Genomic DNA, 13,264 nt, shown 5'->3' on the forward strand with positions numbered 1-13,264 from the left:
CTTGTCTGCACAAAGGCTGACTTTATATATTAGAAGCAGTTTATCTATAAAACAGGGGAGGGGAACTTTTAAATGTATTACAAGTTTTATCTTTTTTATCCATTCAATTAAAACAAGGAATATGTAGAATTTATTTGAGTCCCATATGTCACAGACATTGTGATTATATAATTGATAAAAGTTGATGAGGCACAGTTCTCTATTCTTAGTGATATTGTATGTAATGAAGGATCTCACAATTCCAGGACAATGTAATATGTGCTATTAGAAGAATATTAACCCAATGCTAATTGTCACAGTGTCAGAATATAGCGGTCAAACTAGACTAAGAGAATGCTTCCTGTATGAAGCAGTGCTTTAGCTGAGTTTTTAAGGAAAAGTGTATGTACAAGAAAATATGGAAGAGTTCCATAAAATGCTGTAGGTAAAGTCACAAAGTGTAATACTTGAGACTCACTTATACTTATTTATATAATCCCTGTAAGCAGATCAAATTATGAAGAGGTCTCTGCCCTGGATTGTCTCAGAACTCACTGGACCTCTATCTGAGGGCTGTTCCTCGTTTTCCTGTACAATAAATACTGAAGCAAACTAATTTTGTGTCTCCACCCTCTATGTCTACCATATTTAAAATTTTGCATAAGCAAAATATTCATTTTTGGCCAACTACATTTGGATATCAAGTTAATATTTATAAAACAAACTTTAAAATTTTCCATAATATAAAAAGTGTTACCCACATCATTAAATGGTACTACCTTCAATATAATTGCTGAGTAAAAAAAAAATACAGTATTTTGCACTCCCTTTCATCCTCTGATATTACTTATTCATTTCTTTAACAATTCTGTTGCTTCTATGTTCAACATATACCACAAATTTGATCATTCTTTACCCCCACTTCCTTCCAGGTTTAGTCAGCCCTCCAACAATATGTTATCCTAAAGTAGCCCAAATGATTCTCTTTGAATCTTCTTTGATTTATTACTCAACTACTGTATACTCTTATTGGGGAGTCCAATCAATCACTCACAATTTAATGTGTCACATTTAACATTTACCATCATAAGAACTGTAATGACGTTCTTATACTTGAAGAAAAGGAGGCTCAGCACATCTCATTAACTTCCCTGAGGTCACAAAATTTTAAAAGATAAAAATTGAGAACTGGAATCTAAATTTAATTCATTTCCAAATGGTTTAATTTTTAGCATAATGAAGAAAATCAAACTATTATGAAGTCTGGTTCCTAGTATTTACTGTTAGTCTTACCTTGTGGAAGTTTTTTCACAGTCTGAAGGAACACTCTTTAAGTTACTCATTAAAACCTGGAATTCTTTCATCCAGTATAACGACCTACAGTTAACCCTTGCCTTATATCTTTGGGGAAAGATTTCATTTTATTTTATTCAGCTGTCTGTTCATTTTCTCCATGGAAAATAATCTCATTATTCCTAAGACCTTTTAATTGCACTGTAGATTGTTTAAAATAAATACCAGGATGACTAAAATCAAAAGTTCAACATATTTGAATAATTTATCAGAAAGATGATCAAATCCACTGTTTACATAGGAAGGTAGGAACTAGCCATTTCACAGGAAAATTTATCTCAAGTAATTTCTTTTCCTCAAATTTCAAAATAGAAAACTACCATTTAATCATTTAGTCTTCTCATTCTCTCATAATGGTCTGGACAGTATAACTGATTTGAGTTTTCAAGATGCTACATTCTTGTGCTGTTTCTCTTTCTTCATTTTTAATGCATTGCTTTAAGCCTAATAAAGAACCTTCTGAAAAAATTATATCTGTTCTTAAAAGGATATTATATTGTTCCCACAAGGGGAAAAGATCACCAGACATATTATCCCACCTAAACTTATTTATCATTGTCTTAGAACTGGAATGTGTCCAAGACTGATTCTTGCTTAAATAAATTCACAGGAATTTTCCACAAAATTTAAAATACAGTTGTATGTTAAGATACTAATGAACTACATTACAGAATTAGGGTCAGATAAAATGTAACATGGAGAAAAAAACAGGTTTAGAACAATTTTAAAAATCAAGAGCAGGAGTTCCTGTCATGGCACAGTGGTTAATGAATCTGACTAGAAACCATGAGGTTGTGGGTTTGATCCCTGGCCTTTCTCAGTGGGTTAAGGATCTGGCATTGCTGTGAGCTGTTGTGTAGGTTGCAGATGTGGCTCAGATCCGGCATTGCTGTGGCTCTGGCATAGGCCAGTGGCTACAGCTCCAATTAGACCCCTAGCCTGGGAACCTCCATATGCCACAGGAAGCAGCCCTAGAAAAGGCAAAAATACAAAAAAAAATCAAGAGCAAAATAGCAGCTCAATTATTTTGTTTTTGTGAAGATTAACTCAACTATGTATTCCATCACCTGATCTATCAAATTTTGCTTTCACTGTATTTAATACTCAATTTACTCTGCCATACATTTGGTTAAATGCAGAAAAAAAAAATTATCACCAATTTAGACATAATAATGCTTTTTTTTTTTGTCTTTTTGCTATTCCTTGGGCCACTCCCACGGCATATGGAGGTTCCCAGGCTAGGGGTCGAATTGGAGCTGTAGCCCCTGGCCTACACCAGAGCCACAGCAACGCAGGATCCGAGCCGCGTCTGCAACCTACACCACAGCTCACGGCAACTATGGATTGTTAACCCACTGAGCAAGGGCAGGGACCGAACCCGCAACCTCATGGTTCCTAGTCGGATTTGTTAATCACTGGGCCACGACGGGAACTCCATAATAATGCTTTTTTATCAAATTATTATTTTTTTAAACTTAAGGTACCCATTTTATGCAACAGATGGAACTGTGGTTGAGGAAACAGCAAAAATACCATATGATTTCACTTATATCTGTAATCTAATATACAGCACAAATGAACTTTTCCACAGAAAAGAAAATCATGGACATGGAGAACAGACTCGTGGTTGCCAAGAGGGAGGGGGAAGGAGTAGGAGGGACTGGGAATTTGGGGTTAATACATGTAAACTATAGCCTTTGGAATGGATAAACAATGGGACCTTGCTGTATAGCAATGGGAACTATGTCTGGTCACTTGTGTTGAAGCATGATAATGTGAGAAAATAGAATGTATACATGTATGTGTGACTGGATCACCTTGCTGTACAGTAGAAAATTGACAGAATACTGTAAATAAGCTTCAAGGGAAAAAATGAAAATCATTATTAAAAATAAATAAAAAAACAAGGAAAAATCATATGAAAATTCCTTCAGTAGTCAATCTATATTCTGATTATAGAGTCAGATAATTAAGAGTAATACAGTTTAATAAAGTAGTTGTAGTCTTATTTAGTGCACATAAGACAACAAATATAGTACAATAACAGACATATGAGGGAAAATTTCTCTATGGATAATGTAATCAGAATTAGTCTTTTCTAAATGTAATGTCTTTTCTAAATGTAATGTTTAAGATGAGATCAAAAGAATAGGAATTGGCTACTGTTGGAATCACTGTTATAGAGTGTAAAATTAAATAAAATTATATAACCTCAGAGATTATCTGGTATATAAACACTAAAATTTTAACGCAATTTTTAATACAGTTCTTTGTTGCAAATATTTGAAGGGAATATGCATTTTTGTCTAGCTCCAGATTTTAATGGGTAATATTTCAACCTGTCAATGCTGAATATAGGTCCTGTGGGTCTGTCATATATAGACTTTATTATATGCAATTACATTCCTTTTGTACCCAATTTATTGAGAGTATTTTTTTGTGAAATGATGTTGAATTTATGTGAAGATCATAAAGAGAAATTTAAAAAAAATAATTCCATTTACAAGCATTAAAAAGAATAAAGTACTAAAGAATAAACTTAAGCAAGGTAGCAGAAGACTTGATTACTAAAAACTGCAAAACTTTCCTTAAACATTATGAGACACAAATAGAAACACATTCATCAGATGGAATATTTACTATTGTTTATATTTCTTAATATCAATAGTCCCTAAAATGATCTATGAATTCAGTGTAATCCCTATCAAAATACCAAAAATGTTTTTTGCAGAAATAGAAAAATCCAACCCACTGATAACAAAACATTTGTCAAGTAAATAGTACATGAGAAAATCACAGAAAGTGGTTAAAAACAAGTCCCCAGAATCCCTGGCACAGAATAGAAATGAGAATGTTTTTAATCCTAATTTCTTCTTTCCCATGATCAAGGCTGACAAGGACTGTTACTCAGTCTTCTACTTATGTAAAATATTCCTTTTGGCACATAGCAGACATGGTGTTGTTTAAATATGCAACCTTTTAAAATATCTTTTAAAAACCACGAATAAATTATTGTGGCCTCTAGACTCTCAGTGTCCAATTCTCTTTCAGGTAGTTTCATTGTAAAGAAAACAAAATAATAAAAAAAAAAAAACAGAGCCTAGAGTGAAGAAAATCAAAGCACTATAGTATATAGTAATCTAATAGCCAAAAAACACTTAGGCTCTGTACTTTTCTTATCTGGGGGTTCTTAAAGGAAATACTATTTTAGAATTAAAATGTTTATTAAATATAAACAAATCAACTTACTCATTTGTCAGATAAAAGGAATTCCCAATATTAGTATGAAAACTTGACAATGGAGGGTACAGTATCCTTATAGCTTATGATCACAAAGTATATGATTTGAAATCTTCTAAAAGGCAATTGTCCTTAATGTACTGCATTGGTCAGAGGAGGGTGCTATTTTTCCCCCTCCCACCCCCATCACCTCCATCTTACCGGCCCCCTTTGAAAGTGTCTGAGGAAGAGTGGGCTGACACAGGCTTGGGCACTGCTTCAAGTGGGCTGGAGCCACCAGATGAGGCTGACAGAGCTGCTCTCCCCACTCCTCTTCCCATGTCCTCAAGATGGTGGCAGTGGGGAGGGAAGCAAGAATAAAGAGGTGCAGTGGGTGCAGGGCAAGGGCCCTGGAGCCCCAGGCAGAAGTGGTGGTGGGATGGGGCTGCTGCTCATAATCCTGGTATCAGTGTGTTTGTCTCCTTCCTCAAGCTCCTCACCTAGTTCCTGCTTCTTTACCACAAACAACCCAAGCCACTGCCTGAGGAGGTTACCAGCGTGGCTGAGGGCTTGTGCTACATCAAGCAGGTCCTGGGCCTGGCCCTGTGGGAGTATGTTTATGGTGGCAGGGGTACTTAGGAGAACCTCCAGCTGCCTGTGATCATGGTGTGACCCTGAGCCCTGAGACCCTTGTACCACAGACGTCAGAGAACTGCTTCTTCCTCAATGTCACCATCCTGTTCCTGTTCCCAGAGCTGTGGGACACAGTGCTGGACCACTGCTGGGTCACCAAGAAAATCCAGGTGGAGTTTGAGGAGCTTCTGCAGACCAAGCACATGGTTGACTGCTGGAGGGGCTGAGCCTGAAGAATGTGTTCCTCGGCAAGACTATGCCCTTCAACAAGACCATCTGTCTTCTCCAGCCAGTGGTGCCCTCAGCCACTTGGGAGCCTGATGGCCCTGAGGGGGAGCACTGGCTGACACATCCCCTGAGGAGCTGGCCTTGCAGTCAGAGTTGGAGTACAATGTGGGCTTCCACTTGGCCATCAATGTGGACCTGGTCTTTGGCAAGTCCACCTACCTCTTCCTCAAGCTGTCTGGGGTGATGGGGAGGCTGTGTTTTGTCCTCACCAGAATGCCCATCACCCACTGGTTCTTCTCCTTTGTGGAGGACCCACTGATCAAATTTGAGGTGTGCTCCCAGTTTGAAAGGTGGCCCATTTCCCAGCTCACCTCCATCATCATCTACCAGTGCAAGAAAATCATCAAGTGCAAGTACACCCTCCCAAGCTACAAGATTAATTTTAAGCCATTTTTCCCATTCCAAGCCTTGCAAGGATTTTAAGAAAATGAAGAAGGCATAACCATATACAACAAGGGACACTTACTTAAGGCCACCTTAAAATTACGGTGTTAGAATATAGCAGGTTACATATTTTTGGATCCTATGATAGAGAGGCAAATATTCATTGCACACCTGAGCTGAGCAGTGGGGTTTGGGAAGAAAAACAAAGGAGTTCTATTAAGATGGTTGAATTAATAAAGGGAAATTTCCAAAGTTTTGGACTTACACTTCCTCTGGTCCAGTCAACTGACAGGTATGCTGGGTACCTCATAATTTACATGGTGGCCCCAAACTCACATGCTGAAATTGCAGATCTTCAGAGAGGAGATTGACTGATTGCTATTGAAAGTGTGAAAATCACATATACACTGCAAGTATTGAAGTTTATCAAGCAGGCTGGCAACCAATTCCTGGTGTATTGGCCAGGGCAATCAGAGTATGCTGCAGCGAGATAATTTTGGACAGTTGGAAGGAAACACTGTGAAGCTCATGTCAGGCAAACTATGAAGAGGAAACAACTGGGTTGTCAATAGATGATGAAAATAGAGACCTGGATTCTGAAATTGAAGGCTTGAGAGTGATGTCAGAGCATAAACTGAGGTCAAAGATGAGGCATAGTCATGAAGTCACCATTCCAAACATATTCTGACAACACTTTTTATTAAACATCTTGGAACTATTTCACCAGTTTTAAACCAAAAATTAGCTGTATGAGGTCACTCACCACCAGCAAAACGTCCATCCAAAGAAGGACATAAATCCTTAGCCCTGAAATCTGAGATAACAGAACCAGCACAAATGTCAAAATCCTCCCAAGGATCCACTTTCAAACCACCTGTGCCACCATGACTGCAAGTAAAAATTCCTTTGCCTTATTCTGAAGCCACAAATCAGGAAGAATCAGATATTCCTGTTGAAAAACCAGAGAAGGTGCTACTGCAGATAAACCTGCTGAAAAGCAAGGAAAAATCTGTATCATATTGAAGAAGAAGCTGTAGCTAAACGTTTTTAACCAAAGCAGGAAGTGGTGAAAGATTTGACTTAAGAAAGTTCATGCCCTCCTAAGGACAGTTCAAATGACCCTCAAAAGTAAGAATCACCAGAAATTCCTCATCAAAATAAGCTGGGAAAAAGGACAAGAATTAGAGGAAGCTGTTTCTTTGCATAGAAGCCTTCCATAAATACTTGAACTTCACACTGTTGTGAAGGGATCCTTTCAGATTAGGGGGTCTCATCTGTTTAGGGCATGTTAGCCTAAAACTTGAAGAGGTAGTTTTCAGATGCTTAGCCACATGGAACATGGAATGATATTCCAAATTCAGACTGGAAGCCCCATCACCTAAAGTCTTGGTCACAAGAACCACACTCCACAATCTGAGTATGCACAAGTGGTTCAATGACAAATTTTGCTTCGGTGTTACTACTGTTCACTTCAAATTTTTGAAAGATGGAGAGCCAGAGAACCATGTAGTTACTAACTTAGAGAAAGAAAAGAACTTCATTTGATAGAAGAGCTTTCGGTCCTTACTAAAGAGGAGCATTTTGTTGGACAGATGATTTAACAGAAAATAAACATAGTTTACAAGATACTCAGTTCCAGAACCAAACTTGGTGTGATTATTTTAAGAAAAAAATTGGGGCTAAAACTGTTTCCCAGTGTATGTTATGTGCTTATGTTTGCCATTGAAAATGTCAGAAAAACTGTCTAGCTGTGACTCCTCTTCATGGAGCAACTTATCAGCAGATAGACAGGGCCCTGAAAAACCTTAGGCATGAAGGACAAGAAACCCTCTTAGGCTTGCCCCCTCATGTTGATGCTGAAGCTGGCAAATAAGTCAACAGAACAATAGGTTTAATAAGACATATTATCAATATGAGCTCTCATTTGTTAAATCTGCATAAAGTCTCTAAAACTCACCTTTCTGAGCCAGCAACTGATCTAGTTGAACATTCATCAAAACACACACCCAACACCTAAGGCAACAAAGGCAGTGGCACAGAGGGATGTGGTCCAAACAGTCCCTCTAAACATGGCAACAACACAGGAATAAAGTTGGTTAGAAAGGAGGGTAGCCTGGATGATAATGTTTTCATTCCAGTTAAAGAAATATTTTCATGATCTGTACAGGGCCTTGACTACAAAGGAAAGGTTCCAGAACCTAGAGTTCCTGCTAGAAATCTGGGGAATGAAATTGATCAGGAATTTGAATATAATAATTTCCTTGTTAGAGAAGAAAAAGAGACAACTGATTTGAAGGACAAAGTCAATTATTTCTGCTGGTTTAACTAAATAAGGTGAAGGACTACAAGCTCTAACACTTCTTATGATCCACTACAGAGCAGGCATTGAAGAATATTGATACTTTGGAATTTCTGTCTGCACTCCAAAAAAATACTCAAGTACACAGATGATACAGAAGAAGGCCTTTATAGTGAAGCAACCCAACTAATAGACTCTCAGCATTCAGTAGCATATCAGATGACTTATTTGGCCAACTGACTCTCTTTAAGTTCGTTTAACTTTTCAAGTGATTGAGGAAAAGTTGAATTTAAAGTACCACAGGTATAACACATTTAAACCCTCTTATGATAAACTTTGGCCTGCCTCGCCATAGATTTTTTTGTGTGCAAGAACTAGAGTAGAAAAAGTTGTTTTCCAGAAAAAACATGACTGCCTCCCTAAATTAGTTTTTCAGATTGGATTTGTAGCTATGCCTTCAGGGTTTTTACGGGAATTTACTTTTACTAATTTATATTTAACTTTGTCTAATTATGTAAGATAACTCTTGGTACTTATGTGAGATGTCTCTATTTTCTTATTATTCCTATTTTTTGGATTATTGTTAAATGGTATACTGTCTAGATTCTTAATATTTTAATTTTGATAAAATTATAAAAGTAAATTTGACACATGCTCAAACTGACAACAGCAATCATTGAGGATATGTTTTTTTTTTGCTATAATGATTTCTATTTTTCTCAATATAGATGGTTTATAAAGTTCTGTCAATTTTCTCCTGCAGAGCATGGGACCCAGTTACGCACACATGCATAGATTGTTTTTCTCATATTATCATGTTCCATCATAAGTGACTAGATAGTTTCCAGTGCTACACAGAAGGATCTTGTTTTTTATCCATTCCAAAGTCAATAGTATGAACCTATTAGACCCAAGTTCCCAATCAATCCCAATGTCACTGGCCCCTCTCAATGAAAAGTCTATTCTCCAAGTCGATGATTTTCTTTTTGGTGGAAATATTCATTTGTGCTATATAGTAGATTCCAGATATAAGTGGTATCATATGGTTTTTGTCTTTCACTTTCTGACTTGCTTCACTCAGTATGAGAGTCTCTAGTTAAATCCATGTTGATGCAAAGGGCATTATTTCTTATGGCTGATTAGTATTCCATTGTGTAGATATACCACTTTTCCTAATCAAAGCATCTGTCGAGTGACATTTGGGTTGTTTGTATGTCATAGCTATTGCAAATATTGTTGCAATGGACATGTGGGTGTATGTGTCTTTTTCAAGGAAACTTATGTCTGGATATACGACCAAGAGTGGGATTTCTGGGTCACTTGGTAATTCTAAGGATAGATTTATAAGGTACCTCCATACTGTTCTCCATAGTGGTTGTACCAGCTTACATTCCCACCAACAGTACAGGAGGGTTCCCTTTTCTGCACACGCTCTCCAGCATTTGTTATTTGTGGCCTTATTAATGATGGCCATTTTGACTGGTGGGAGGTGGTATCTCATGGTAGTTCTGATTTGCATTTCTCTAATAATCAGGGATGTTGAGCATTTTTGCATGTGCTTGTTGGCCATCAGTATATCCTGTTTGGAGAAATGTCTAGTCGGGTCTTTTGGCCATTTCCCATGGTGTTGTTGGCTTTTTTGTGGTTGAGGTGTATGTTGTTTGTATATTTTAGAGATTAAGCCCTTGTGAGTGGAAGTGTTTGAAACACATTTCACCCATTCTGTAAGGTGTCTTTTTGTTTTCGTTTTGGTTTCCTTTGCTGTGAAAAAGCTTGTTAGTTTGATTAGGTCCCATTGGTTTATTTGTGCTCTTATTTCTGTTGTTTTGGGAGACTGACCTGAGAATACATTAGTAAGGTTGATGTCAGAGAACGTTTTGCCTATGTTCTCTTCCAGGAGTGTGATGGTGTCTTGTCTTATATTTAGGTCTTTCAGCCATTTGGAGTTTATTTTTGTGCATGGCATGAGTGTGTGTTCTAGTTTCATTGATTTGCATGCTGCTGTCCAGGTTTCCCAGCAATATGTGTTGAAAAAAGACTGTCTTTTTACTGTTTTATGTTCTTGCCTCCTTTGTCAAAGATTAATTGATCATAGGTGTCTGGGTTTATTTCTATGTTCTCTATTCTGTTCCATTGGTCTGTCTGTTTTGGTACCAGTACCACACTGTCTTGATGACTGTGGCTTTGTAATATTGCCTGAAGTCTGGGAGGGTTATGCCTCCTTCTTAGTTTTAGTTCCTCAGGATTGCTTTGGCAATTCTGTGTCTTTAGTGGTTCCATATAAATTTTTGGATTGTTTGTTCTAGATCTTTGAAAAATGTCATGAGTAATTTGATAGGGGTTGCATTGAAACTGTACATTGCTTCAGGCAGGATGGCCATTTTTACAACATTATTATATTTAACCCGGGATCATGGGATATATTCACATTTCTTTGCATCTTCATTAATTTCCATGGTTAATGTTTTATAGTTCTCCATAGTGGTTTTAGCAGTTTCCATTCCCCTCAATTTGGTCAGAATTATTTCCAGATATTTGATTTTTTGTTTTTCAGTTTTAAAAGGTATTGTATTTTTTATTCTTTTTCTAATATTTCACTGTTAGTATATAGAAAAGCCACACATTTATTAATGTTAATCTCATATCCTGATACTTTGCTAAATTTGTTGATCATCTCAAGGAGTTTTTGGGTTGAGTCCTTAGGATTTCATGTATATAGTATTATGTAATCTGCATATAGTGACTGTTGTACCGCTTCTCTTCCTATTGGGATGCCTTTTATATCCTTTGTATGTCTAATTGCTATTGCAAAGAATTACAATACTATGTTGAATAACAGTGGGAAGAGTGGGCCTCCTTGTCTTGTTCAAGATTTTAGTGGGGAGGCTTTCAGCTTTTCCCTATTTAGTATTAAATTTGCTGTGGGTTTGTCATAAGTGGCTTCTCTTGTGTTAAGGTACATTCCCTCTATACAAACTTTGTCAAGAGTTTTGATCATGAATGGATGTTGGACTTTGTCAAATGCTTTTACTGCATCTATTGAGATGATCATGTGATTTTTGACTTTTTATTTTTGTTAATGTGGTGTATGGGGTTGATTGATTTGTGTATATGGAAACATCCTTGTGCACTTGGGATGAATCCCACTTGGTCCTGTTGTACATTCTTTTTGATATGTTGTTGGATTCGGTTTGCTAAACTTTTGTTGAGAATTTTTGCATCTATATTCATCAAAGATATTGGCTGATAGTTTTCTTCTTTGATGGTATCTTTGTCTGGTTTTAGAATTAGAGTGATGGTGGCAACATAGAATGTCTAGGCGTGTTCCTCTTCTTTGACCTTTTAAAAATGTTTAAGTAGGATGGGTATAATTTCTTCTTTGTATGACTGTTAGAATTTGCCTATGAAGCCATCTGGTCCTGGACTTTTATTTGGAGGGAATGTTTTTATGACATATTCAATTTCATTTCTAGTGATTGTTCTGTTTAGTTGATCTACTTCTTTGTGATTCTGTTTTGGCAGGCTGTGAGTCTCTAGAAAGTTGTACATTTCTTCTAGGTTGTCAAATTTGTTGGCATACAATTATTCATAGTACTTTCTCATGGTATTTTGTATTTCTGTAGTATCTGTTGTAACTTCTTTTTCAAAAGAACCAGCTCTTGGTTTGATTGATTTTGTCTATTGTTTTTTTGAATCTCTATTTTATTGATTTCCTCTCTGATCTTTATGTTTTCCTTCCTTCTTCTGACTTTAGGTTTTGTTTGTTCTTCTTATTCTAATTCATTTAGGTGATGGGTTAAGTTGCCAATTTGAGACTTTTCTTCTTTTTTGAGGAAGCCCTGTATTGCTATGAACTTATATCTGAGCACTTCTTTTGCTGTATCTGAGAGTTTTTGAGTGGTTGTGTCTTATCACTTGTTTTGAGGTATTTTTAAAATTTTCTTCTTGATTTCCTCATTGACATTGGTTTTTTATTAGCATGTTTTTTAATCTCCATGTAGTAAATTTTTTTTCATTTCTTTTCCTATAGTTGATTTCTAGGTTCATGCCATTGTGATCAGAGGAGATACTTTAATAATTTCTATATTCTTAAATTTTTGAGGTTAGCTTTGTGCCCCAATGTGTGATCAATTTTTGAAAATATTCCATATGCACTTGAGAAGAATGTTATTCTGATTTTTTTGGATGTAATGTCCTCAAAATGTTGATTAAGTCTAACTTTACTATTGTGTCCTTTAGGATCTCTGTTGCTTTATTGATTTTCTGTCTAGAGGATCTGTCCATTGATGTGGGTGGGGTGTTAAAATCTCCTACTGTGATTGTATTACCATCAATTTATCCTTTTATGTCTGTTAATATTTGTTGTAGGTATCTGGGTGCTCCTATATTAGGGCATATGTATCAACAACTGTAATATCCTCTTCTTATTTTAACCATTAAATAGTGTTACTATTTAAAGTGTATTCTTGGGAATTCCCATCATGGTTCAGTGGTTAACTAATCCAACTATGAACCCATGAGGTTGCAGACTTGATCCCTGGCCTGCTCAGTAGGTTAAGGATCTGGCATTTCCATGAGCTGTGGTGTATGTTGCAAATACAGTTTGGATCCCACATTGCCATGGCTCTAGTGTAAGCGGGTGGCTGCAGCTCAGATTAGGCCCCTAGCCTGGGAACCTCCATATGCCACAGATGTGGCCCTAGAACAGATTAAAAAAGACCAAAAAAAGTGTATTTTCCACTTGGTAGATGAATTATTGGGTTAGACAGTTAGAGCAATATTTTAACATTATTTTGGAATCAATATACTATGTTTCTTAATATCAACCTTAATACTCCTCAGTCTCAGAACTTTTGAAATGGCTATTTACTTGCTATTTTGTGATCATGAGAGGAAAAAACATGCTTAAAATTTGAGATTACTGCCAATTTTAAATTTAAATATATCTGAATTTTCTGAAAATTTGAAGGTATTTGGCTCTTATTAATAGTAAGATAATAAAATCTTAAGTCCCCTAAATGTTAACAAATTTAAGGTCACAAAAATTTTTAGAAAAATGCAATATATTGTCCTGGATTGAATCCTAGAATGACAGAGAAGGGACAATAA

The 13,264-nt window shown here is 36.5% G+C and overlaps 1 pseudogene; it reads left to right on the forward strand.

Moving 5' to 3' along the window:
• The first annotated feature begins 4,990 nt into the window (after nucleotides 1-4,990).
• Nucleotides 4,991-8,415, forward strand: LOC125112949 (PDZ domain-containing protein 8-like; annotated as a pseudogene).
• Nucleotides 8,416-13,264: the final 4,849 nt, after the last annotated feature.

The sequence above is a fragment of the Phacochoerus africanus genome, chromosome 12 (assembly GCF_016906955.1).
Source record: "Phacochoerus africanus isolate WHEZ1 chromosome 12, ROS_Pafr_v1, whole genome shotgun sequence".
NCBI classification, from domain to species: domain Eukaryota; kingdom Metazoa; phylum Chordata; class Mammalia; order Artiodactyla; family Suidae; genus Phacochoerus; species Phacochoerus africanus.